The following is a 25,156-nucleotide window of genomic DNA, read 5'->3' on the forward strand; positions in this document are numbered from 1 at the left end:
ACAGGAACCATCTGTGACTCCAGGTTAAAGCTGTTATGATGCCCAAGGGGAGTTTACACTTGATAATGGGTTGGTTGTAAGTTCTACACTGAGGAAACAGGGCACAAACCCCACAGTGGTGAAATCTAACTCTTTGCCCTTAGGGCTGTACTCTTGTCAATGCAGGCAGCATTATAACTTACTAGTTTTGTGAGTAAACATAGCTCTAAGCATTAGACATTCAGTAGCTCATAGTTATACCCATGTACTCGTATGAGCAACAAAGGTACATGTAGGAGTTGTATATAAAAGACACTCTAAGCATCATTACTGTTAGAGAAGGGCTGTAGTAGAAGTTGTTTCCATGTACTGTGATTGGAAAAAGGAATTATACTTGTACCAGGTGCACTTTAGACTTGTCTGTGGCCAAGCCGATATCATCAAAAATAGAGGTATTATCTGTGTAACTTCATAAAAATAGCACAAAAAAACATTTTCCAGATTAATCCATTCTACAAATATTTTAGTGTATTACATGGTACAAAAACTTATTCTGTTACAGACTTGCTTTAACCAAAACCAAAAAAAAAAAAAAAAAGTCAGCTGGGGCTAAATATTTTATGCTCTTTCCAAAACACTACTCTTGAGTACATAGCTCCATTATCGATTGTATTTTGGTCACAAACTATGTTTCTATGAGTTATGGCCTTTGAGCATCCAATCTGAAAAAAACAACATATTTTAACAGTGTATGATATAGAAAAACACACCACTTCCAACATGTACATCCACCCGCCTAACATGTGATAGTAATGAATTTGGTCTAGCTGATGGGTTACCCTGGAGTGCCCCAAAATGGATCTGGGCTAGTAGTTTAATCTGTGACTAAGTGTGTCCAAATTTGGATGTGTGGGCGTGTGCACGCACATGCACACTCAGGTCTTTGTGTGGGTGTTCACGTCTGCCTTTGTGTTCCATTTAACTTCTCTAAAGAAAAAATCAGCAGGGCTAGCTGGTGCCAATAAAAGAAATAAAAAACAAACTTTGCCTTGCTGTAGCACCTTCCACCAGAGGATCTCCAAGCACATCACAAACATTAATTACTTAAGGCTCAGAACACCCACGGGTGTGGTAGAGGCAAACACTTATCCCCATTTTACAGACAGAGAAATTGAGGCACAAAGAAAAGTGACTTGCCCAAATCAGTACCTGAGAACAGGAGTCCTAACTTCCAGGTGCATACCCCATGGGATCTCAAGCCTGGATTAGAACCTCCTTGGGCCTACAGGTGATCCATTTCCTCAACCACCTATTTGAGGAAAGGGAAGAAGAGAGCCCACTTTTGGCATATTGATTAAAATATTCTCAATTGATAAGCATTTGTAATTATTTCTGTTGTGTTTTCATTGAGCATGTGAATTGCTCATGTAGATATTAGGCCTGACCCAATTCTGTAGCTATATTAAATAACCAGCTCCTGGCCTGCAGCCCTCCCTGCAATTCCATTCCATGGATCCTTTCAATCCTGAGCAGTAGCACCCCTTACTATTTCAGTCTTGGGACCTTCCCCCCAGACACCCACATACAACCAGAAGCACCAGTCCTGGACCAAGACACAACTCTGCCAATGCACTCCTGACCTACAGCCTCTCCTGAACACACATTGTCCATTGGAATAAATGAAGATGGATGTTCAATTTACTTTTTAGTGCTCAACTTCTAGGCCGCCAACCTAATAGTCAAAAGCTTTGGTCTCATTTCCAATTTAAATAGGTAAGCCATAATATTGATGGTTTGCAACAGATACATGATAAATTGAACTCCTCCATCAGCTAGCAGAACCTCTTTTAACAGGGAACGTAGTACAGTGATAAATTCCCACAGACAGGATTGCTATGCAATAGCATAATATATCTTCTATTCCATCTTTTATACATTATGTTTAGTCCTGCATTTTAGTGGAGATATTTATGGACTGGGAGATTTCCTTTGAAGAAGAATCAGCCCCAGCGTGCATCTCTCTAACAAACAGTTTCATGGCCTTTAAAGGAATGGTCTATGGATTTCAAGAATCCAAGCCTACCTTCTGAATGGAGCAGCTGCTGTTATTGGAGGGCGTGGGGTGTGGCTGAAGAGTTCAAATGGTCCCTCATGACATAGCACAAGTAGTCTCCAGAAGCTCAGCAGAACAGAGAGTTGCCTGGTGCAGACATGAGCCACCTGTGGGAGGGATGCAAAGTTAAGAACTCAAGAATTCATTTATTTAACACAAGGTTACTTTGCACTAGTGTGAAGACCACCACATGCACAGAGATCTGGTTCAGTTCCTGGTCCAGTCACGTCATTGTTCCATGCCTCTGTTTTCCCACCTGCCAAATGGGGAGAGTAATAATCTTGCTGGCAGGGGAGAACTAAAAACCAATTCATTGATATACACAAATTCCTGCCTCTGTGTGAGCACAGCCATAATACAGACTCATTTTCCTCATCTCTTGCATTTTACCCTGAAGGCAAAAGCACCAAGGAAACACTCTTTCAATAGGTAAACAAGAAGAGGAACTCTCCTGCATCATAATCTTCTTTCATGTGCATCTGCCTCAAGGCATCTCATTGGTAAAATTAAAGCAATACAATTAAACCATAGCTGGCACCCAGGTGCCCTGCACAATGTGAAGGAAGAATGTTACCTGTGCATGCAACTGGCTTGATACTTTAAAACAGTTAGGCCCATTCCCACTTAGCTTTTTAATTTAAATTTCCTTCCACATTCTGGTCTGTGACCAAAAGTTGTTCTCATCTGCTGCTACTTTCAGCTCAATTCCTACTAAACATGCAAAAAGAAAAGGAGTACTTGTGGCACCTTGGTTAGTCTCTAATTTATTTGAGCATAAGCTTTCGTGAGCTACAGCTCACTTCATCGGACGCTGTAGCTCACAAAAGCTTATGCCCAAATAAATTGGTTAGGCTCTAAGGTGCCGCAAGTACTCCTTTTCTTTTTGCGAATACAGACTAACACGGCTGCTACTCTGAAACCTTACTAAACATGCAGCATCCTAAAATCATCACAAATGCAGGTTAGGAATACAGTGATGGTAATTAATCACTGGAACAGCTTACCTAGGGAGGTGTTGGATTCTCCACCTCTCAAAGTCTTTACATCAAGGTTGTGTGCACTTTTCTAAAAGAAATGCTGTAACACAGACAGAAGCTGTGGGCTCAATGCAGCAATGACCAGAATTGAGCCCATAACTTGGAATGGAATTCTCTGGCCTGCATTAAGCAGGTCAGACTTGATGATCAGCAGAGCTAAGGAAAATTGAAATTTCCATCTCATGGAAAATTCTGATCTCAACATTTGCTTTCATCTCCAAAAATTGAAATATCAACATTTTTTGCAGAATAAGAAGTTAAAAAAATTCTGTTTAGAAGTGACAAAAATGTTTCATTTCAGTATTTTCAATCAAAAGGAAATATTTCAATATTCCCAAATCTAAAGGTTTTGTTTCTCGTCAGTTCAACTTTAAATGGTATTTCCCTGAGGTGTTGCCTCGTGGGGATTATAGTTTGGATTTCTGATACTCCTATTCTCCTCCATGGACCAGACTCCATCTCCCATGATGCATCTACATCCACATAACTCCCACGATGCAAATAATGTATTTTCAACGCTTGTCATTTTATATTTGTATATTGTGTTGTCGTTCAGGTGGGGGTTGATTTAAAAGGTGGAACTGATTTTGGGAGAAGGGGTAATCTTGTATTTTTTAAACTGTGTGCATTTTATTAAGCTATGCTTATTTTAAATCATGTATTTATCTAAGTATCCCTTATGCCCCAGGGCTAAGATACTCATTAATTAATTTGATTTGACTCCCACAATGTATGACACCAAATGCACAGATGACATACTGCATTGCATCATGGAAAATGTAGTCTGGCCAAGCAAAAATAACCACAGCAATGCTCTACCAATCATTGCCGCTGTCAAGAATTGGTTGTCCACATGGTTTTATTGCTGATTAGGCAAATTCTCTCTTCCTACTGTAACATCAGGCCAATTATGTCTTTGTCCCCCTCTAGTGGCTGTACCATATAAAGACATTTATGAGCCCAGTGCTGAGGCTGCTCCTTGAGTTCAAGCTGTAGAGGCCCCTGGTGTAAGACCCAGAGGTCTTGTGTCTGATCCCTGCATAAGAACCCCTCCAGGTCGTCACCACTTGACATAATGATTGACGTTTTCTGGCATTCCAACCAGCAATTCAATAGTTTCCAGTCATGAATCAGAACTGCACGGCCAGAATGCCAGCATTGAGAAGAGATGTTATCAAGGAGGGAGAGGGAAGAAGGGAAGGCACCACACCCCGATTTCAGCAGTTAGCATCAACAGTGTCTGACTGACCACAAGACAATATGGTGGCTGTTATCACACGTACAACCAAGCTCCATTGTGTGAGGGGATGTACAACTAGGAAGCAAAGGACAGTCCTCACCCCCAAGCAGTTGATAAAGTCTGCACACTGGTGTAAATCAGGAGCAACTCCATGGAAGTCACAAAACTTACAGAGGTGTAAGTGAGATCAGAATCAGGCCCCAGCCCTCCAGAACTAAGCAAAGGGAACTGCCAAAAGAATCATTTGATTCTTGGGTTCTCTGCAAGGCGGCGCATTAGGAATGAATTCCGCAGCTGCTGTTTCCTAACTTTGCAAAGAAACTGTTGCATATTCATTTCCAGGTAAAAGGAAAGTGATCGAAGAGCAGGAGAATGCTCACTTGCAAAAGCAGCAGTGCTAATACTTTGTACTTCTCGTCTATTGCACCTTGCACTACTAGAGGAAATCAAACAAAGAGGAGAAGCATCACAACCTGTGCAAGCATCATTATCCCTGTTTAACGGAGGGGGAAAACTGAGACATGGAGGATCAATCAAAGTTACGCAGCAGGACACTTGAAAAGCCAGGGAGGGAACCCAAGAGTCCTGACTCCCAGTTGCCAGCAGTAACCACAAGACAGAACCTAGTTTTCTCTTGATTTCATATGCAAGTCCCTGCACGGCCCTCTCTAAACTTTTCTTTAATCACTGGCCTTGATTCTTATTTTTTCTTCATCAGAAACTTTTGAAAGTGACATCCACAAGTAAAAGGGAGAAAGAGCCATGTCCTCAAGGAGACCTTCCAGTATATTATATCTATGCACATGCAGCAGGGAAGGGGGAAGAGACTTGTACATCTTGGCTTGCCAGGGCTCCCTCAGCAGTCACCAAATAAATCAAAGCGCAGTCAGAGCTGCGCAGGCAGACAGGAATGAGAAAGTTAGAGGAAGGCAAAGAGATTTGGAGAACGTATCCCTGACTTCTGGAGAGAGTTTTATCTCATTAAAACAAATGAACAGATGCCTATTGCCTGCGTCGACGGGGGAACTGCGATTCCTGATTACACTTTATAAACCCCAAGCTGTTTACTGCCTCAGCAGATAAGTTTAGCCTTTAAGAGGAGGAGATACAGTCTGGGGTTTATACATTTAATGGACTTTTTTGTGTGCGTGTGCGATAACACATCTCACTGAAAAATTGATTCGGAGACCAGCCCAAACCAAACTCTGCATGCAACTGCCATCTCTGGGTAGCTGAAAAGGGGGAACTCGCACTCTGCCCAGAGCCCTGCTTGTAACAAGCCAGGGTTCTCAGAAGCTGCAAGGCAGAGGGGTCTAGCTGGGGAAGAGGAGCTCATGCTGGTTACTCAGGGTCGTATGAGGGATTTTGCTCCTGCTCAGCGTCCTCCTGAAGGCAGTGGGAAGAAGCTATAGCACAGCTCAAGCCCATGATCTTCTCTCGTGCAGATGACAGAAAGCTAGGGGAGGTTGCCAGCGCTTCAGAGGATAGCGCTAAAATTCAGTGGGATCTTGATAAGTTGGAGGACTAGGCTATAGACAACAAAATGAAATTCAACAAAGACAAATGTCAGGTGCACCACTTAGGGAAGAAAAACCAAAGACAAATACAGACTGGGGGAAAACTGGCTGGGCAGCAGAACATCTGGCAGTTGTGGTGAACCACAACCTCAACATGAGTCAGCAATGTGATGTTGTTGCAATAAATAAATAAATAATTTTTTAAAAATGCAATCTAAAATAGCATTTGCTTAACAGAGGCATTGCATGCAAGTCACGGGAGGTGACAGTAACTGCTCTACTCGGCACTTTGACCTCAGCTGGAGTACTGTGTCCAATTTTGATCACTAATGCATAGAAAGGATGTAAAGAACTGGAAAGGATCCAAATGCAAGCCATATGAGCAAAGGCTGAAGGAACTGGGTATGTTTAGTTTGGGAAAGAGGAGATTAAGGAGGGGATATGATAGTGGTCTTCAGCTACTCGAAAGATGGAGAAAAGTTGTTCTCTCTGGCCACAGAGGGCAGGACAAGGGGTTCAAACTACAGCACAGCAGATTTAGATTAAATCTTAGGGAAAATGTCCTTCCTAGGGAGGTTATGGGAGCTCCTTCACTGGAGGTTTTCAAAAGGAGCTGGATAGCCCTGTGTCTTGGATGGTTTAGATACAAGAAATCCTGCATCTTGGCATCCTTGGGGTCCCTCCTAACCCTACGGTTTTATGATTCTAAGGGAGTCTGAGCTACCGGCAGGATCAGAGAGTTTGTGTCAATGAGGCACAGGAGGGCAGATGGCCACTATGTTTCTCTCATTCCTTCAAAGCTCTGCAGCATCACAGCAGAGCAAAGAGGTATTTAGAGGGTGCCTGTACCATTACCCACAGTGCTCTCTGCTGTGATGCCAAGGCACCTTAAATGAGCAGACAGGCTCCCATGCCAAGTTACTCTGAACTATCCAACCCACTGGGGTCTGCAGTGCTGGGATGGAGGTTATCTATCTGTCATTATTATTCGTACACAGCCCCTCAGCTGAGATCAGGGCCCCATGATGCTAGGCACTGTTCATAAACAAAACGAAAGAGAGTCTCTGCTCCAAAGAGCTCACTATCCAATAGACAACAGAACTGGTGGGAGGGGAAATGACTTACTTGAGATCACACAGCAAATTCATGGTAGAGCTGGGAGTAGAATCTACATGTCCTGACTTTCCTGCTTGGGTCCTGTCCGGTTGAGCACACCACCTGGAAATCCCCCTAGTGCCTAGGAAACCAGATCAAGGATCAGAGCCCCATGGGTGGTAGGTACCATCCAATCCAATTACATTCACAGAGGCTTTCTAGCATGACAAGCTACACAAGTGTTGGCAAAGAAAAAGCCGGGCCCCTCGCATATCTGTCCGAGGCAGTTATGTCCCACGCAGCATAGGGCACTGTTTACAGCCAAGTAACAAAGATGGCAGTCTATGCCATTGACAGCTTATGGTCTATAGGTCAGACAGGACAGAGAAGATATAATGTGGTGGGGGGGGAGGTTGGGAGGATGAAGTTATAATACAATGAACAGGTTAGCAGAAAAACCATCTATCATTCTGGAGTCTTAAATATTCACCTATTCTATTAGAGAGAGGCGTGCCTGTTTCTAGAGCAACTAAATGTTGTGGTCGACCCCTGGGACAGGGGAAAAATTTAAGTTTTCAGGAGTCACTCACCTCACTCATTTGTCTGTTTATCCCCCTACATAACCCTCTGCAAACCCCATCTATCTGTAGATCTGTATGGTGATTAAATCTAGCCAGCCAGCCAGCTACTACGGTGCCCATCACTGTATCCAAGTGCTGGCTCTCTCCTGAGATTTCCTTTGTGTCCACGATGAGGGGGGCCAGAAATACTGCTGGAAAAACCTTCCTTAAAGTCTTTCTGCATATTGACCCCTCTCTGCAAACCAGAAGTTGGAGGTTGAGTGGGAGGGGGTGGGGAGAGGAGAGGAGAATAGAAGTAAACAAATATTTGGGGATCTCTTAAAGGTTCTAGAGGCTTCTTATTTTTTCCACAACCTATTTGCCCACCCCTAGCCATTCCCCCATGCCGTTTCATTTGGTAAAAAGCCACTTTCAGGCATATTTCTCCACAGCCAGTTTTTACAGATGCACACTACACTCCACTTCATCAATGTGAGAGATTCTGCTTAAAACCCAGTGATTCTGATCTGGAGCCTGACAACGTGGCAATTTATATTCTGTGCCGCATAACCAAAGAGCTTGTTATGCAAACACAGGCCACTGATTTGACAAATCTTCTGGAAACAGAATTAATGTCTGTATTCTGAAAAAAAGATGTAATTTATTTTAATATTTTAGAGAGGAAATATCATATGTATACACATGTCTATAAATACGTCTAACTAGAAAAACACCCCCCCTCCTATCTATTGACTTCCAGAGGCCTGTGCTGATTTACCAAGGCTAAGGGAGTGACTCTAGATAGATAGATATTTAACTGGTGTAAACTGCCATAGTTCCAGGGATGTCAAAGGAGCTATGTTGATTTACACCAGCTAAGGATCTGGCCCACTATATAAAACCATCCCAGGAGGTATCTCTGCATTCAATAGTAAGATGTTACAATGGATATGAGCCCACACACACACACCTTACTGTCAGTGGCATCTTTCATTGTTTGTTTATGGTCTGTGATTTTATTAGCATAATAGTAATGTCCTTTTGCTAACTATGTTTTATTGAGGTTCTGAGGAGGGATGTGCACTCTGCGTAATTGAGGTTTGGATGGAATTAAGAGTTTGGCATCACTCAGATTCATGTGTGAGAGATTTCTTAATCTGATTTGAGGCAGGGAGAGTGTTCTCTCTTGAATCTCCTCCCTCCCCCCATATGAACACATCCATCTATCTATCAATCTCAGGTTTCCATGACACAAATCTCCATGTGATTTAAGTGCTGGTGTTTATGGAAGAGGGAGTGTAGCAGGCAAGAAGGCAGGGGGAGTGGGGTGTTGAAAGATGCCTCTTGATGGGGAAGTCTAAACAAGCTAATAAGGAGGATGGCGATGCAGGGTGGAGGGGAAAAGAGAAAAGCATATCTCCAGGGAAAAGGGAACAGAGAAGATGAATAGTCCAGTGGCCGGGGCACTCATCTGGGACTTGGGAGAACTAGATCCAATTCCCTGCTTTGCCAGAGACAAGTTCTGTGACTTAATCCCTCTATACCCCAGTTCTCCACCTGTAAAAGGAGGGACATAGCATTGCCTCCTAAGGGTACTATAAAGAAATGCACTAAAGACAGTGAGGTGTTCTGATGGTCTGATACTGGAGGGCCATATAAGTGCCTCAACTTGGTAAATTTGGAGCCTTCCATGTGATCTGCGTTTCACTGGGGGACTCTGTGGTGAGGTATTCACGGTGCGCTGGGAAGGAAGTGAAAAGATGATTGACTGAGCTCTCAATTTGAGACACACACTGGGCTTGAGCCAATGTGCATTAAATCACTGGAAGCATCTGCATTGACTTGAATGGGTATTGGATAGAGAGTAATTCATTTCCGCCTGTCCACCCTACAGAAAGTGTCCTGCCCTACAAGGTGAATTCCATTGAGTTCCTGAATAAAACACACTTTTTCTCTTTCAAGACAGGGGACTTTTAACTTTCACTGAGGTGTCAGGCAGAGCTTTTATGGTAACTCCTCCCTTTTTTTCAGGCCATTATTCCATGCTGAGTATCCCACCCATCTGACAGTTCCTTATTCTCACTTGCGAGTTGCTGTGTTTCCCAGAGCATTACTAGATTCCTCCCACTCCCCGCCACCAACTACAGCAATATTTCTGTCCTTTTAATGCCTCCGCAGCATCAAGGCCATTCATATTCCACATCATTTGCTCTGGGGGCTGCAAGACCCTTTTGTCTCTATGAGTAGTTTATGGATCACTAACCCTGAGCCAAACCTCTGAGCCAAAGGTCCTTACTCACGCAAAACTCCCCGTTAAGTCAAGGGGACTTTTGACACTCTACAAGCTGCAAGATGAAGCTCTCTATATACCAGTATATCCTATATCACAGGAGGGGATGGCGGGTCAGGTATTTGCCTGGCATTTTGAAGACATGGATTCCATTCCTCTCTCTGCCACAGGCTCACAGTGTGACCTTGGGCAAGTCGTGTGGATCTCTCTGTGCTTCGGTTCCCAGTTGGTAAAACGGGGTTGCCAATTCTTCTATTTAAATTTTAAGGGCGTTGGGGCTGAAGCTGTCTCGCAGGGCGGGATGCACAGAAGGAGTGAGCACGCTGTGATGTTGAGTGTTACAGCAGCTAACTCTTAGGCACTTAGAAAATCATTGCAATCCACAAAGTCTGAGGCTCCCTGCACAAGGAACAGGGAGAAAGAGGCTTCTTAGGCAGCGAACCACAAAAGCCAGCATGCTAGGCAAGGAGCTGCTACCTAAGCTAGCCAATGGGAGATGCCAACAAGAGGAGCGTGTCCTATTCCTCACCCCTCTCACTGAGATGGCACCTGCGTCAAAGCTGCAGGAGGTACCTATTGCTGCTTGGGGTTCTCAGCTGTGAGCCCTCTCCTAGAATTAAAATAATTGAAGGAGGGGGGGCAAGGGAGCTTGGGGTTTTCCACCTCTCAGGGGGGTGCCCTAACCACTGAACCAGGGAGTCATTCTCCTGCTCTGGCCCAGTGACCATTTCATTATTTATCCACATAGGAACAGTCATTTGACAGCAGTTTTGTACATCACAAAGGTCCTCAAACCATGGCACCTAAATCATGAACTTCGACACCCAACTCATTTTGTGCATCCAGCCATTACTGCCCAGCATGATGGGATTTGTGGGTGTGCCTGTATATCATAAAAAAATTAATAAATACCATGTGGTCTACGAAAAAAATGGCCCAACTGATCACTCCAGAACATAAGAACGGCCATACTGGGTCAGAGCAAAAGTCCATCTAGCCCAGTATCCTGTCTTCAAACAGTGGCCAATGCTAGGTGCCCCAGAGGGAATGAGGAGAACAGGTAGTAACCAAGTGATCCATCCCCTGTCACCCATTCTCAGCTTCTGGCAAACAGAGGCTAGGGATACCATCCCTGTCCATTCTTGCTAATAGCCATTGATGGACCTATCCTCCATGAAAGCACTGGACAAGTTCAGAGTTAGCTGCTGGGAAACTGCTTTTAACTAAAACACTCTGTAAGATAACCTTCTGACAGTCCAGTGTAGTGTATTCTCACTCTTCGTATTACAGTCGCAACATGAGGCCCCGACCAAGATCAGGGCCCCATGGTTTTGCATGTTGCTTGTACCACAGAAAGACTGTCCTTGCCCCGAAAGGGATTACAATCTAAAGCAACAAGATGGACTAAGGGAGGTTTATTAACCACCTTTTATAGACGGAGAATTGAGGCCCAGAGAGACTTAGAGACAAATATTTAAAGAGGTATATGGGAGCTTAATTCCCACCCATTTCAAAAACCAGCCCCCTTACAAATCTGGCCCGAAGTGACTTGTCTGGGGTCTGACAGGGACTCTGGGGCAGAGCTGGGGATTAAGTGCAGTTGTTCTGTGTCCAAGTCCAGGGCTTTTACCACATGGCCATTCTTCTGATCCAAGCAGGCACATTGGCTAGTGTACTGGCTCATCACCTGTGGCCATGCCAAAGTGATTCCCCTGAACTAACTGGTTCCCATCTGCAGCTGCGCTTCTGAAGTTCCCCGCTGTGCTGAGAGGCCAGCACAAGACCTAGTTTTGAGGCCTCGGGAGTGGTGCATAAACCTCGCGTTGGCTCTCTGTGCAGGGGAGAATCTCACACTTTACACAGACATCCCCTGATTTGCGAGGGCACAGGAAGCTCACCGTCAAGAACAGTGTTTGATGGGCCTTGTTTTCAGCAAGGCCTGCTCATGTAATGGCTGCTGTCTTGGCCGACACATCAGAGACTGAACTGCAGAGGTAAAAGTATGAGCTGCTACAGCTTGAGCAAAAGACATGTGTTCCTAGCTAGAGCTGTAACTGCTAATATTCTCCGTGGCTCAGGCAGTGGGTTGCAAGGATCTCCCTCAACTCTTCCCTATTATCTCATTCTCATTCTGAATGCTGCACCTCATCTTCTCTCACTCCCCCTTCTTCACCCCCAGCCATGTACAGCTAATAGCCTCACACAAATGCTCATTAGGTGACTACACCGGTCCCCAAATCCTCCACTGACGCCTTCTTTCCATATTCTCCAAGCGAGAAGATTGGCAGTGACCTTTAAATGTCATTTCCAAATGCCAGCCTGAGCTAACCGGCTACAAAGCGCAGCATTTACGCTAGATTATGGGGAGAGATGGGGCCTGAACCACTCACCTTCCTGATGGGGAGTGAAAGGAAGGACACAGGACAATGCAGAAAGGCAAAGGGTCTCGTGCCAGCAGACAGCTAGGAGGCTGGAGGAGGTTATTACAGCAATACAGATCAACTATCTTGATGGCTTGTGTCTCCTCTAACCAGGGCTCTCTCAAATACTTCTCCCGGGGGTCTACTTCCCACACAGAGAACTAGGTCTGCGCCCAACAGAAGCGTGCATGTGATTTGTTTGGTTTCATTTGCTCTCACATATGGCACATTAGCAAACATTCAATCAACATGCTAATGAGGTTCCGTATGGGAGATCAAGCGTGGATGAGGAGGGCCAGGGTTCACGGCAAAGTCACCAGGCAGACAGGCCACGTTAGCACTGTAACAACAGACAGGGTTTGCAATGCTGTGTTGGCCTTAGCATGATGGCTACAGCGGTCTGCGGCCAAGCGGAGGGTTCCAGCCTTTAGGACTCTGCCTGCTGGAGTCCAACTCGAGAATAGTTGGGATCTCGGCCTGGGTACAAAAATCATTTCCACTAGTCTAGGGCAGTCACGGACTTAACTGGCTGAGGAGTCCTTCTGAAATATCTTCTGTAGCTTGACTAGAAATGATGGGCCTGACCCAGAGATCACTGGATGGAATCCTCTGGACTGCCTGATGCAGGGGGTCACATTAGATGATCACAGTGGTCCGCTACTTGTTTTTTAAATTAACTTTAACAAATATAGTCCAGAGCATGTACTGGAGAAATTTGGTGATTTTTTTTAGACTATTTGATTTAAATTATTAGCTCAGCTCTAGAGCCGGACAAATAATCTGAAATAAAAATCAAATTGTTTATTTTAAAATTAGTCTCAAAATTCAAATCAATTATAGAACAAATATTATTTGATCCTTCCCACCATTGGCCTGCCCCAAAGGGGCGTACATGTATGTGGGTGGGGTGACACAAGGGTCAGCTGTTTAATCTTTATAAATGGCTTTGAGATTCTTGAATGAAAGTTGTTGTATACATACAAATGATTATTTACAGATCAGCCCTGACTAACTTCCCCAGATTGTACTTTGAATTTGTCTCAGGTGGGGAACAGAACCCCAGAACCTTGCCTTGTTCTCTTCTCCCTTAGAGCCTGATCCAAAGCTCATTAAAATCCACAGGTGTCTTCACACAGTCTTCAGTGGCTTCTGGATCAGATCGTTACACTGATGTGAATCAGGAATAAACCATTGAAGTCAATGGGGTTACCATAGTGTAAAGGAGTGGAGAATCAAGGCCTTTGATCAATTAATTGATGTTATAGTAGCATCTGGAAACCTCAGGTGAAATCAGGACTCCATTGCGCTTAGCAATGTACAGCAGGTACACAGTAAGAGAGAAAGCCTGCCACAATGAGTTTAATAGAGAAATGGTTGGAGGAGAAACAGAGGCAAAAGTGATTTGCCCAAGATCATACAGTAGATCAGCAGGTGATCTGGATATAGAACTCAAGACTCTTGACCCCCTGTACATTCCACTGCTCCAACCCTGGCTACCAATTTGTTCGTTTGAAATTGACCTCACTCCTCAGATTTCAGCCAGCACTCGAATTTTACAAATCCTCAGAGAGAAGAGGTTTATTATGGAAACTCAGTTGTCATTATATCAAAGTGAGACCCTGGCTGGTCAGTGCAGTGAGGGGGGAGGGGAAAAAAACCAAACAACTTGACATATGTTACCTTTATGATCAAATAAAATAAAGCGACAAGAGTCACAGCTATAATCACTGCCAAGTTGGAAACATCAAAATTAACCGGCGCAAGATAGCTATCCAGAAGAAGGCAAGAGTGTCTTTGGCAACACAAATCGTATTTCCCTAGGCATCGGATTAATTAAAACTATCAGTGTTCCCAGCTTTTTGAAATTAACTTTGAAAGTGTTTGGTGTGAAGGGATAGATTAAAAAAAAGAGAACGAACAAACGAATGAATGAAAGAAAGCCTGGATGGTTTTGCTCCTTTTTTCCCCTCCCTTAAATGCAGGGAAGGAGAAGAAGAAAGAGTCCAGCGAAGGGCAACCAAAATGATTAGGGGTCTGGAACACATGACTTATGAGGAGAGGCTGAGGGAACTGGGATTGTTTAGTCTGCGGAAGAGAAGAATGAGGGGGGATTTGATAGCTGCTTTCAACTACCTGAGAGGTGATTCCAGAGAGGATGGTTCTAGACTATTCTCGGTGATGGAAGAGGACAGGACAAGGAGTAATGGTTTCAAGTTGCAGTGGGGGAGGTTTAGGTTGGATATTAGGAAAAACTTTTTCACTAGGAGGGTGGTGAAACACTGGAATGCGTTGCCTAGGGAGGTGGTGGAATCTCCTTCCTTAGAAGTTTTTAAGGTCAGGCTTGACAAAGCCCTGGCTGGGATGATTTAATTGGGGATGGGTCCTGCTTTTGAGCAGGGGGTTGGACTAGATGACCTCCTGGGGTCCCTTCCAACCCTGATATTCTATGATTCTAAGAAAAGATTCAGAAATTTTCCTAGGGTGTTTTTAGCCCAGGAGGCAAACAAATACCCTAAGGAATCATTTCCTAATTGAGTATGCTAAATTGCTGCTTCTCCCTGGGGCTGGGGCCAAACTTCCCATGCACTGGATTTCTGGACGGTTGGGTTATTGTGGTTTCTTAAAAGAAGATTCCTATGTTTTTCTTCCTGGCCCCTCTCTTTTTACTTCTTATTCTCAGGCACATGAGAATGTGCCTCCTTGCTCCTCTCTGTGGGTAAACTGACCCTCACAACAGTCTGGGGAGGTAAGGAAGGGTTATTATCCCGATCTGAGGCACGAAGAGAAGTGATTTGTTTAAGGTTACACACGTCAGGTAACCTTAAGCAGAGGCAGAAACTGACACCAGATCTCTGGAGTCCCAGACCCACTCTTAACCACAAGGCCATCTGGCCTCCGACTCAGTACCACTTTGACCAATACATGCATTGTCTCAAAGGGTGGGAGGCCCTAAGCAGACCTCAAAATCCCAGCTGTAGACCACTGCCCCGGCCCTTGGAGTCATACAGTCATGACCATAAGTCGGATTAGCTGAGGGAACAATGGAGACTTGCCTCACACACGTGGTGTCGAAACAGATGGCTGAACAAGACAAAGCAAACAAATAGAATTTCAGAACAAATCTCCCAGTCTCTCTCTCAGCCTGGGTGAGCTCTGCATTAGCAAGCAGCCAGAGTGGCAGCTTTGGGACATGGCTCTCTGGGTGACATTTTGAGTGCTTTTCCTAATTAAGGATGAAGCATCAGCTGATCAGCGATTGGAAGTCCTAGTCAAACGTGGCAGGTGCCAGTTAACTCAGCCGCTCCCTTTGGGGGTGTCACTGCTGGTAACATGCAAACATTAAGGCGGAGAGGGTTAGAATTAAAGGGACACTTGTAAGATAAATATAATCTATTTACAAATATCTGGGCTGCTAGTAGGAAGAAATGGCTTGCTGTTAGGGTGCTAGCTTGGGGGGCTCAGGGCACCTGTGTTCAATTCCTTCCTCCCTGTGTGACCTTGGGCAAGTAATTTAGTCTGTGCCTCATTTTCCCATCTGTACAATGGGGATAGTAGCACTGCCCTACCTCACAGGGTTGCTGTGAGGATAAATACTTTAAAGATTGTGAGGTGCTCAGATACATCAGTAAGAGGGGACATACAAGTACCTAATTAGAGCAAAGGGCTGGACTTGTAATGAATAAACAGCCCCACAAATATGTTTGCAGTGAAGAGGCCAACTTAGCTCTGCGGCTGGTGCTACATTATTCATGACTGAGGACTCAGATGTATGCCAACTGAGTGTGGAACACAGTCACACATGCTGAAGGATTCACAAATTCAAAGACAAAGGATCACTGGTCTCAAAATTCACCTGGGAGCACACATCATTCACTGTTCATCCTTCACCAGTTGCTATTTTCTGTTCTCCTGTTCTAAAAATTTCTATCATGCAATCGAGGAGCATGAAGCAATAACATGTGACTTAGGAGTCCAATCACACACCATAAATCATGAAACAAAGAGAGACCCTGGATGGGGTAGACTGGTGCTCTGATATGGTACAGAGAATTCTTTCTAGATGCCTGGCTCACATGCTCAGGTTCAAACTGATCACCAGATTTGGGGCCGGGAAACGATTGGCCAGGACCCGATGAGCGTGCATGTGTGTGTACACACACACACACCCCCGGGTTCAGGGGGAGGGAATCACTTTCAGCTGTATCATGGGTCATTGATCACCACTTAAAGCACTATTGGAAGGCACAGAGGCACCGCAGTCATGGGCTCGGTATGAGAACCTGAACGAAACAGAATTAAGTGAGGTGCAGTCCATGTGGGGGCCTGCAGCCCAAGTGAGAATTTCACCCACAAAACCAATGATATACCTGAGATACACTGATGATATTTTCATCTTCTGGCCAGACGACCTAAACTCTCTCACAAATTTCCACCACAACTTCAACCCATCCATCCAACTCTCTCTAGAACACTCCACACCAGCATCAACTTCCTGGACAACACAATTTTCTTCAACAGCAGAGCCCCACAGACAACCATATACGAGAGAAACCTACAGGTCCCCACCCTTACCTCCCTACAGTGATAGCTGTGTTCTCCCATCGGCATAGTCAATCCACCTCCCCGAGATACAGTAAGTAGGTGACTGGAAGAATTATTCTGTCGACCTAGCACTGTCTATGCCAGGAGTTAGGCCAGTTTGACTATGATACTCACGGGTGTGGATTTTTCACTCCCTGGAGTGCTGTAGCTGGGTCAACCTAACTTTGAGTGTAGTCCAGGCCTTAGCAACTGGCGACAGCCTCTATAATACAAGAGGGTGGAACAGCATGCAGGTGCCATAGAGACGTTTAAGCTCTTTCCTACCTGACAGCTAGGGAGGAAAAAAAATCTCAAAAAATATTACCATGTGTCACAACCTGTCAAGTATCAATTTGATGTTCCTAGTGCAGCATTAGGGAGCTGCGCTGATGTGACACTAGGCGTCAACTACCTACAGCGCATGAAAACCTCTAGCAGAAGCACAAGCTAATGCTCAAGGAGAGGAGGCAGCATTAGCTCTATCTTCTGGGTCTGTCAGAAGCTCCAAAAGGTCAAGAGGTCCAGGTAGAAACAGATCAGGAAAGCAGTGGGGTTAACTTTAACAAGCCATAAAACACAACCAGCTTCTAGAAGTGCAGCCACCAAAAGGCGCTACGACAGCTCTGCTCAAGCGCGTCTCGAGTTTAGAGCGAGGTGACTCTGTTTCTGTACAAAGCTCAGATGGCAAATGGAAACCTGAAGCACCTATCAAACACACAGCGTTCATACATAATTGAAACACCTGGGGGAGAAACACTCGGATGCAACAGACGAAGCCTGATATAAACAAGAGGAGAAGGAGAAATAAAAAGGAAAAACAAAACAAAACCCAACCAGCATACAAGATGTTGCAGGCTATCATGAAGAATTCTGCTCAGCACAAGATGAAGAGAGTGCACTAAGCATACCTGAGTTAGCTGCCTGAAGGGATGGCTTAGTGATCTAAGACATGGATTTTGAAAATGCAGTACCTAGTCTCCCTGGGGGAAAAAAGTTCACTTCTCAGCAGGTTCAGCCCTACAGCAGGTAGGTTTAACACTTTGCTGTTTATTGCCTTTCAGGTCAGAGCTAAGAATACCATCTCCTTCATATCCCATGGCACTTTTCAAAAGAGCAGGTGGTCAGCCCAAGTTTTCCTGACCAAAACATCCTTCTTTCTTGTCATAATAGATGTACTTTCAGAATATTATTCAGCCACTAAATGTCTCCATGTGGTGTGGAGTTCTAAAATAGTCCCTGGTAAACAAGAGAAACCAAGGCGGAACTCACACTCGGGGGAAGCCTGTTTACCTGAAGCTGCACTTGTTTTCTTTACTAAAAGCCTCCTTCTTAAAAAAGACTTATTCCATACATCATAATGACATCTGCCACTGCAGCACAGCGGGCTAGTTGCCAGCCTTCATCTTAGTATTGCTGCATATGTAGCAATGTGTGAGAAGCACTTTTGTATGGAGGACGATATATAAATATTCGAGTTAGTCGAAAATGTTCTGACAATGTTTTTTTATGGGAAATTATCCAAACATTTTGAGATAGTGGAAACATTTCAACTTTTTCATTTTGATTAATATAACATAAATCATTCAGGAAAAACATAAGAAGAAATTAAGCTCCTTTATGGAGTAAGATACACGGAAACAATAGAAAACACTGCCCAAAGGACTAGATCACATGCAAGGGCTTCATGAGCAGAGGTGTTTCTCTGGGGGCTGATTGCAAATACAAGGGCTGTGCATTTCAGTGTATCAGAAGCAGGCAGGACTAGAAAAAGCCAGAGAAGCACTGATAGCATGGCCCTAGAGAAAGCCAAGAGATAGAGCTTCTTTGGGGCAGAGTGCTGATTGGAAGCGAGTTTGGATTCCTGAACCAGGAAGGTGCCTCCTGTTCTTTGTCCTTGCTGTGCTCAGGGACAGAAGACTTCATATACATTCTCTGTACATAAAGGGGACAGCACCCTAGAAATACCTGGGCTCTATCATCAATTTCTCCTCCTAATGGAAACAACCCTCAAGACTTTAAAGATTGGCTAGCTGCTCAGGCCAAAAGGGGCAACAGGACTGTGGGGAGGGAAGTTGGCCCTGCTGCTGAGGATAAATAGAGGCTTCCTTCACCAAGTTGACCCTGCTGATGGGGATAAATAGAGGCTTCCTTCCAAATGAGGAGAGAATAATAAGACTGGGACTTTTCAGCTTGGAAAAGAGGTGACTAAGGGGGGATATGATAAAGGTCTATAAAATCATGAGTGGTATAGAGAAAGTAAATAAGGACATGTTATTTACTCCTTCTCATAATACAAGAACAAGGAGACACCAAATGAAATTACTAGGTAGCAGGTTTAAAACAAACACAAGAAAGCATTTTTTTCATGCAACGCACTGTCAACCTCTGGAACTCCTTGCCAGAGGGTGTTGTGAAGGTCAATACTATAACAGGATTCCAAAGGGAGCTAGATAGATTCATGGAAGATAGGTCCATCAATAGCTATTAGCCAGGATGGGCAGAAATGGCATCCCTAGCCTCTGTTTGCCAGAAGCTGGGATTGGGTGACAGGGCATGGATCACATAATGATAACCTGTCTGTTCATTCCCTTTGGGGCACCTACTATTGGCCACTATCAGAGGACAGGAGGATACTGGGCTTGATGGACCTTTGGTCTGACCCACTATGGCTGTTCTTATGTTCAGGGTGGTCAATGCAGCACCTTACAACCAGGCTGTGTTTAGCCATGCTAAGCTACCTGTTACTACAAAAGCCTAGCTATGACTGTGCTGTTTATCTTCCACAGGAGTTTGTCAGAGACATGAGTGAAGGAGACTCATCTACAAGGGATGGGAGCAACATGACCAAGAAGCATAAACATATTCTGCTTAGCCCCCGTTAATATATATAGTGGGTTCCAATCAAGTGTCCATCTTAGATTCCTGGTGCAAGGACCAGCTCTCCCTAGGCACCAGTTTCCTCATCAGAGAGGAGAGGGGTGGAGGGGGCTAGGAAATGCCAGTCCAATCAGGCAGAACTGGTGGGCTGTATGATTTTGGAATACCTTTTTAGAAATGAAGCCAGAGGGCTGAAATAAAACACCCTGGGCCAAGCGGAGCTCTCATTTATGCCAGTGTAAATCTGGAGTAGCATGACTGGCTTCAGGGGAGGTTCTCTGGATTTAATCAGACCTCTGCATTTTCTCCCATGCCCTATTGCACCCCATGACATCGAGTCAAGGAAGCGACAAGAGCCCATGGCGATGCCCCTCAAAAACGGTTGGGCAGAGCCGGGGATGGGGCACCTCTGTTAATATTGATGTAACAGGCCTCATGACCGTGCACGCCGATCCTTCTGCTATGCGTGCGGAGGAAAACAGCAAGGGGGGGAGGGGCTAGAGATGGTGTGTTGTGTTTGCAAGTGCTGTGTGAACTCCCACTCCAAGGTATCACAATGCCTGCTTTTCCTCTTTACAGCTTTGCTGGGGCACAGCAGTCCAGACTTACACCAGCCCCTGCTATTCCAGTCCTGGGCCCCATGCCACGCGCTGCCAATGCACCCCAGTCTTGGTCTGCAGCAGCCCTGCCATTCCATTCACGCCCTGCCCCACACTCAGCTCTGCCAGTGCCCCTCAGTGCTAGCCTACAGCACCCTGCTGCTCTTCAGCCCAGGCAGCTCCACCCCAGACACAGATACACCCATCAGAGTTTTGCTAACAGGGCTGAGCAACATTTGAAAATAGAAACAAAATACCCTCGGAGCAAACTGAGCAGACCTAGGATTCCAGAAGGCTCCTGGACCAAACCTAATTACTCTTAAAATGACTTATAATCATCTCTCCCTCTCCCTGCCCTGCAGGATCTAACGCTCTTACAGCCGTGACATGGAAAGGAACAAACAAATGCAAAACAAATCATTAGGAAAAAAGAAACAACAAAACGCTACTAAGGGTTTCTGCGCAATGGCTTGTCCTGTCTTGTGCATTTCTGGCAGCCCTTGGCAACCAAGGGAGGTTTCCTCTTCCCTTCTTTCCTTATCGTCAGACTCAGGCTAGCTGCTTTGGCTGTGAAGCGTGTGGTGCCTCTAATCCCATCTCATACAGGGGCCCTGAAACGAGTCGACCTGGAAGGATGGAGGCAGCAGGTTTCATACTCAGGCCTCCTTCCTCCTCCCCCATCCAAGCCTTAGAATTCACACTACAGTGAGGAGGCTGAAAGCCGCAGGGAGCCTGTGACAAGTAACTGGGGCAGTGGGCAACTGATTGACAGCTTCAGGGTGGAGTAGATGAGCTGGAATGCTTTGGTGCCTGGGGAATCCACTCTAGGGGTGAGAAATCCAGTCCTAATTTGCCTCCCTCTTCCTTTAAGGCATGGAGGAGTTCCTTTCTAGCCCAATCCCTGCAGCACTTGCTGAATGGTAAATCCCAGACTGCATCCATGGTGCACCCATTGAACAATCAGAGGGGTTGGGAGAAGTTTAGGCTGACTAGATAGCAAGTGTCAAAAATCGGGACTGGGGGGGGGGGGGGAATAATAGGTGCCTATGTGAGAAAAAGACCCAAAAATCGGGACTGTCCCTGTAAAATCAGGACATCTGGTCACCCTAGAGACGTTTGACCCCCTCATTTCTGCCCAGTGTTCATGGCGTTGGCGTGCCGAGTGACATTGCCATCCCTGGAGCTGGTGGGTTCATGCCATTGGGTTGGTGACATTTTGACCACATGATGACATTTAATAGGTGTCATTTCTAAGTCACTTGAGTAACAAAGGGGGAAAAGTTAGCTGCAAGGTAGCCAGTGACATGGCACATGCCTGATTTAGCAATTTCTCCCCCTCCTCTCAGGTCCAGCTCACATAATCCAGTTATTGGGGTTATTTTTAAAATGGGTGAAGTGCTGTTGAAAGGTGTCGGCCAGAGAGCTGCAGAGACAGAAATCCTCTGTATAGCCACAGAGGATGGGCAATGGCAGGGCAAACTTTCCCCTCCAAAGAGGAAAGAGATCGTTTCGCCACACAGTTCACAAAGCATCCCAAAGCAACGTACAAGCTCTCCCTATAGAGAGCTTTTCAGCCATCAGTGAAATGCAGCCACCTCCAGGGTGGAACGTGGCAGCTATTCAACAGTACACAAAAACACTTCACTGTAGTCCAGGAGAGAAGCCCAATTAGAACCCTTCAGTGTATTCAGCAGTCCATTCCAACACTGCGTCATCTAGGTCAGGATGTGGACAGAAAATCTGCATTGAAACCCTCCAGCACAATCTGTGTTTCTTAGCCAGCTACAGAGCTAGAGCAAGCTACAGGGTTAGCCTGTGTCCGGCAGCCTGAATCAAGAATTCCTTTGCCTTCGCAAGAGCTGAATCATGACTTTTCTCTGCTACAGGAGACAGTACAAATCACTCTTTGAAGTCACAGAGGGAGAATTATCACAGGGGGGATTTAGCCAGGATTAGCTGGACTGCCACAAGATCTTCCCAACCACTTGGGCTTTATGTCTCCTCTGAAGAGCAGCATCTGCTTAGTACAGCACACCATGATGCCACAGAAGGTCATTGGGTTCTATGCTGACTCAGAGCCACAGCAAGGAGGCTTACCCCTTGAGTCACTTCCTACAGCATCTGGGTTTTTCTAGGTGGTCTCCTAACCAACTATGAAACCCTACCCCAGCTGCTTACCTTGTACAAGCTGACAAGTGAACAATCCAAGGAGGGAAAGTCACTCTGCTTTACTCCCTACAAAGGAATGCAGGCTATCTGCATTGCCAATGACAAACAATCCAGAATCATGAGTCTGTCCACCAAAATCATGAAATTATTTTAAGGCATGAGATTTTGAAAACATAATAAATTTGAGATTTTTTTCTTTAAATTTGCCTTCTTTTATCTGATCCTTTATGGCTCATATTTTCAAGCTTTTCTCCACAGCCACAAAGACTAACCACTTACTTTCTTAAAAACAAAAAAAAACCACAACAACCACCAAAAATAGAGTTGATGTTCTCAGGTCATCACATGACTCCCGGACCAGGGACTTTAAGAGAAAACACCAAAAGACAATCGGCAATGGTGGGGTATCTCTGCCAATGGACAGTTGCCTCTCTCTCTCTCTCTCTCTCTCTCTCTCTCTCTCCTTACGAGTGGGATCCCTGGTCTTGCCAAGAAGAGGAACGATGATCAATGTCATTGCAGGGGCGCAGACCCCAGTCACCGCGCAGCTCAAGAAACTTATTTACCCAAACCCACACCACAGAGACGAGAGACCAGCCACAAATGCATCTCACTTAGTAGCACTCTTCTTCCATTAGTTTAAAAAAAAAAAAAAAAAAAAAAAACCCCCACAATCAGGAGTTTATTTGCTATTTCCCCCCCCCCCCAATTGCAGTGAGTCTTTGCCAAGTTTAGTTTAAACAACTTATCCTGGCTATTGCTGTGCACGCGGGGGCTGTCCCCTCCGTCACAATCTCCCATGAGATGAGTAGCCCTCTTCTCCACTTCTGGCTTCCTCGACAGAGGTCGAGGACGCCCTAGAGTCAGTTATTTCTTAGTGTGGACCCTCTATCTCAGTACAGGCATAAAACATCTTGGCCTCTCCCCTCTCTTTCAGTAGAGGCCACATACGTCTTAACTTGTCCCCTGCACCCCGGCACTGGCAGCAGCTGTCTCGGTGTAGCCCCACTACCTTGGTACAGGCCGCAGACACACTAACGATTCTGCTCTTCGTTTGTTCGAGAGACAATAAACGCACTCCTAGTGGTGTAGGAAGGGAGATGGAGACAAGGCAGTGAGGGAGCATTCCGATTAATGCCACGATGTAATATGTAAAACACAACATTAGCACAAAACCTGGCCAAGCGCATTCTCTCGATTACCTCGGAATTATAATTACACTGGCCCTTAATATCCCCACATCCAAGTAATTACAGCCGGCTTACTGCTTCCAGCCGTGATCTGATATTAACTTTTAATCACCTCGCCTTTGTTCTGGGGAAGGGACGACCGAGGCTCCCGGGAAACTGGGGCCTTGTCCAAGTCCCATAAATCTGTCAGCTCTTTGCTTCCCTGCACTTTAATAGGCTTTGGATTCTTTTCACTCTTGGAGGCTGGGCAGTGTAATGCATTCCCTTTCCACAGCACTCAGCGTTAGCGCCTAGGTTAACAAAGGGGGAAGAGAGAACTTTTGATGCTGCCCTTTTCCCTGGAAAAAAAGACTGTAGACCGTGAGTACTAAACATATGGGGAAAAAAATCTATCTTTCAGAGCCCACCCAGAGAGCTTGGAGAGAAACTTGCTCCAGGACAGTCTGTAACAGGTACCTGCCACCAGCATTATCAGAGACTCCATCCACAGGTAGAATGTGGAAGGACCCACCTTGAATGACCTGCCCCATTCTTAATAATAATAGTAGTAATGAAATAATACATCATACTACAGTAATAGCCTTGGACATTTTAGCATCACCATTCTATGCTATTTGGAACCAATAACATAGTACATTTTTTCAGCAATTGAGACAAAGACCGCTGAAGAGTGAGTCACTGGAACCAGATCAGCTTTGGGACACTATGTAGCAAGAAACCCTTTTGCCCAGCTTTCAAGAAACCTACACACTGGTGGTGGAGGGGGCTGTTCTCCTGTGTCCAGTTTCATATTCTGCATTTCTCTTTACACGCACTGGTTGCTGAACTTCATCCGGGTGCAGAGGGGCAGGGTGAAGTCCCCACATCACCTAAATCCAAATTAAGCCCTAGGGTTTAAATAGGATTGAAATGCTGTATACCCCTTGGGCTGTCCCACAGCACAGGGCGCAAATTGGACTTTCTTGTGCATATTCTGAATTTCTATCAGGCGTTCCATGCTTGACATGCATTAGCTAGACTGCAGGATCCCCTGTACGGCAGGTATTTATTATCCCCTTGTCAGAGAGAGGGAAAGTGAGGATGAGAGGAATAATAATAATATCAGTGATCTGCCCAAGATCACACAGTAAGCCAGTGGCCGTATCAGAACCAGAAACCAAGAATCCTGGCACCCAGGCCTCAGCACTAACCACTAGAGAAAATTCCTTCCACGGATATATGCACACACACAGGACCTAATTTTCTCATACAAATGCTATATTTAGCAGTAGCACAAATTGCACCAAGGCACAAATATTGTATTTACATATCTCTGTGCTACACCTAGACAAAAGAGCAATTAACTGGGTAGGCACTGTAATTGGGAGGCAGTGTAGGCTAATGGCTAGGGGCCAGGTTTTTAAAGGGATTTAGGTATTGCTGCGCTCAGCATTGCAAGACCTAATAGATTTAGGAGCCTCAGACTCATTTTTTAAAGGGATTTATGTAC

At 45.2% G+C, this 25,156-nt stretch overlaps 1 long non-coding RNA gene across 4 annotated transcripts in view; it reads right to left on the reverse strand.

Moving 5' to 3' along the window:
* LOC311513525 overlaps positions 1 to 25,156 on the reverse strand; it is a 118,054-nt gene that overhangs the window by 24,575 nt on the left and 68,323 nt on the right. For 3 of the 4 annotated variants that reach the window (XR_014709744.1, XR_014709745.1, XR_014709746.1), the window contains one exon: positions 2,063 to 2,199. This is a non-coding gene — a long non-coding RNA (uncharacterized lncRNA). Of the gene's footprint in view, positions 1 to 2,062; positions 2,200 to 7,011; positions 7,126 to 25,156 lie in introns of those variants that run through there. The other variant, XR_014709747.1, reaches the window with a different exon arrangement.

Source organism: Lepidochelys olivacea (genome assembly GCF_965140295.1).
Source record: "Lepidochelys olivacea isolate rLepOli2 genome assembly, chromosome: 26".
NCBI lineage: Eukaryota > Metazoa > Chordata > Testudines > Cheloniidae > Lepidochelys > Lepidochelys olivacea.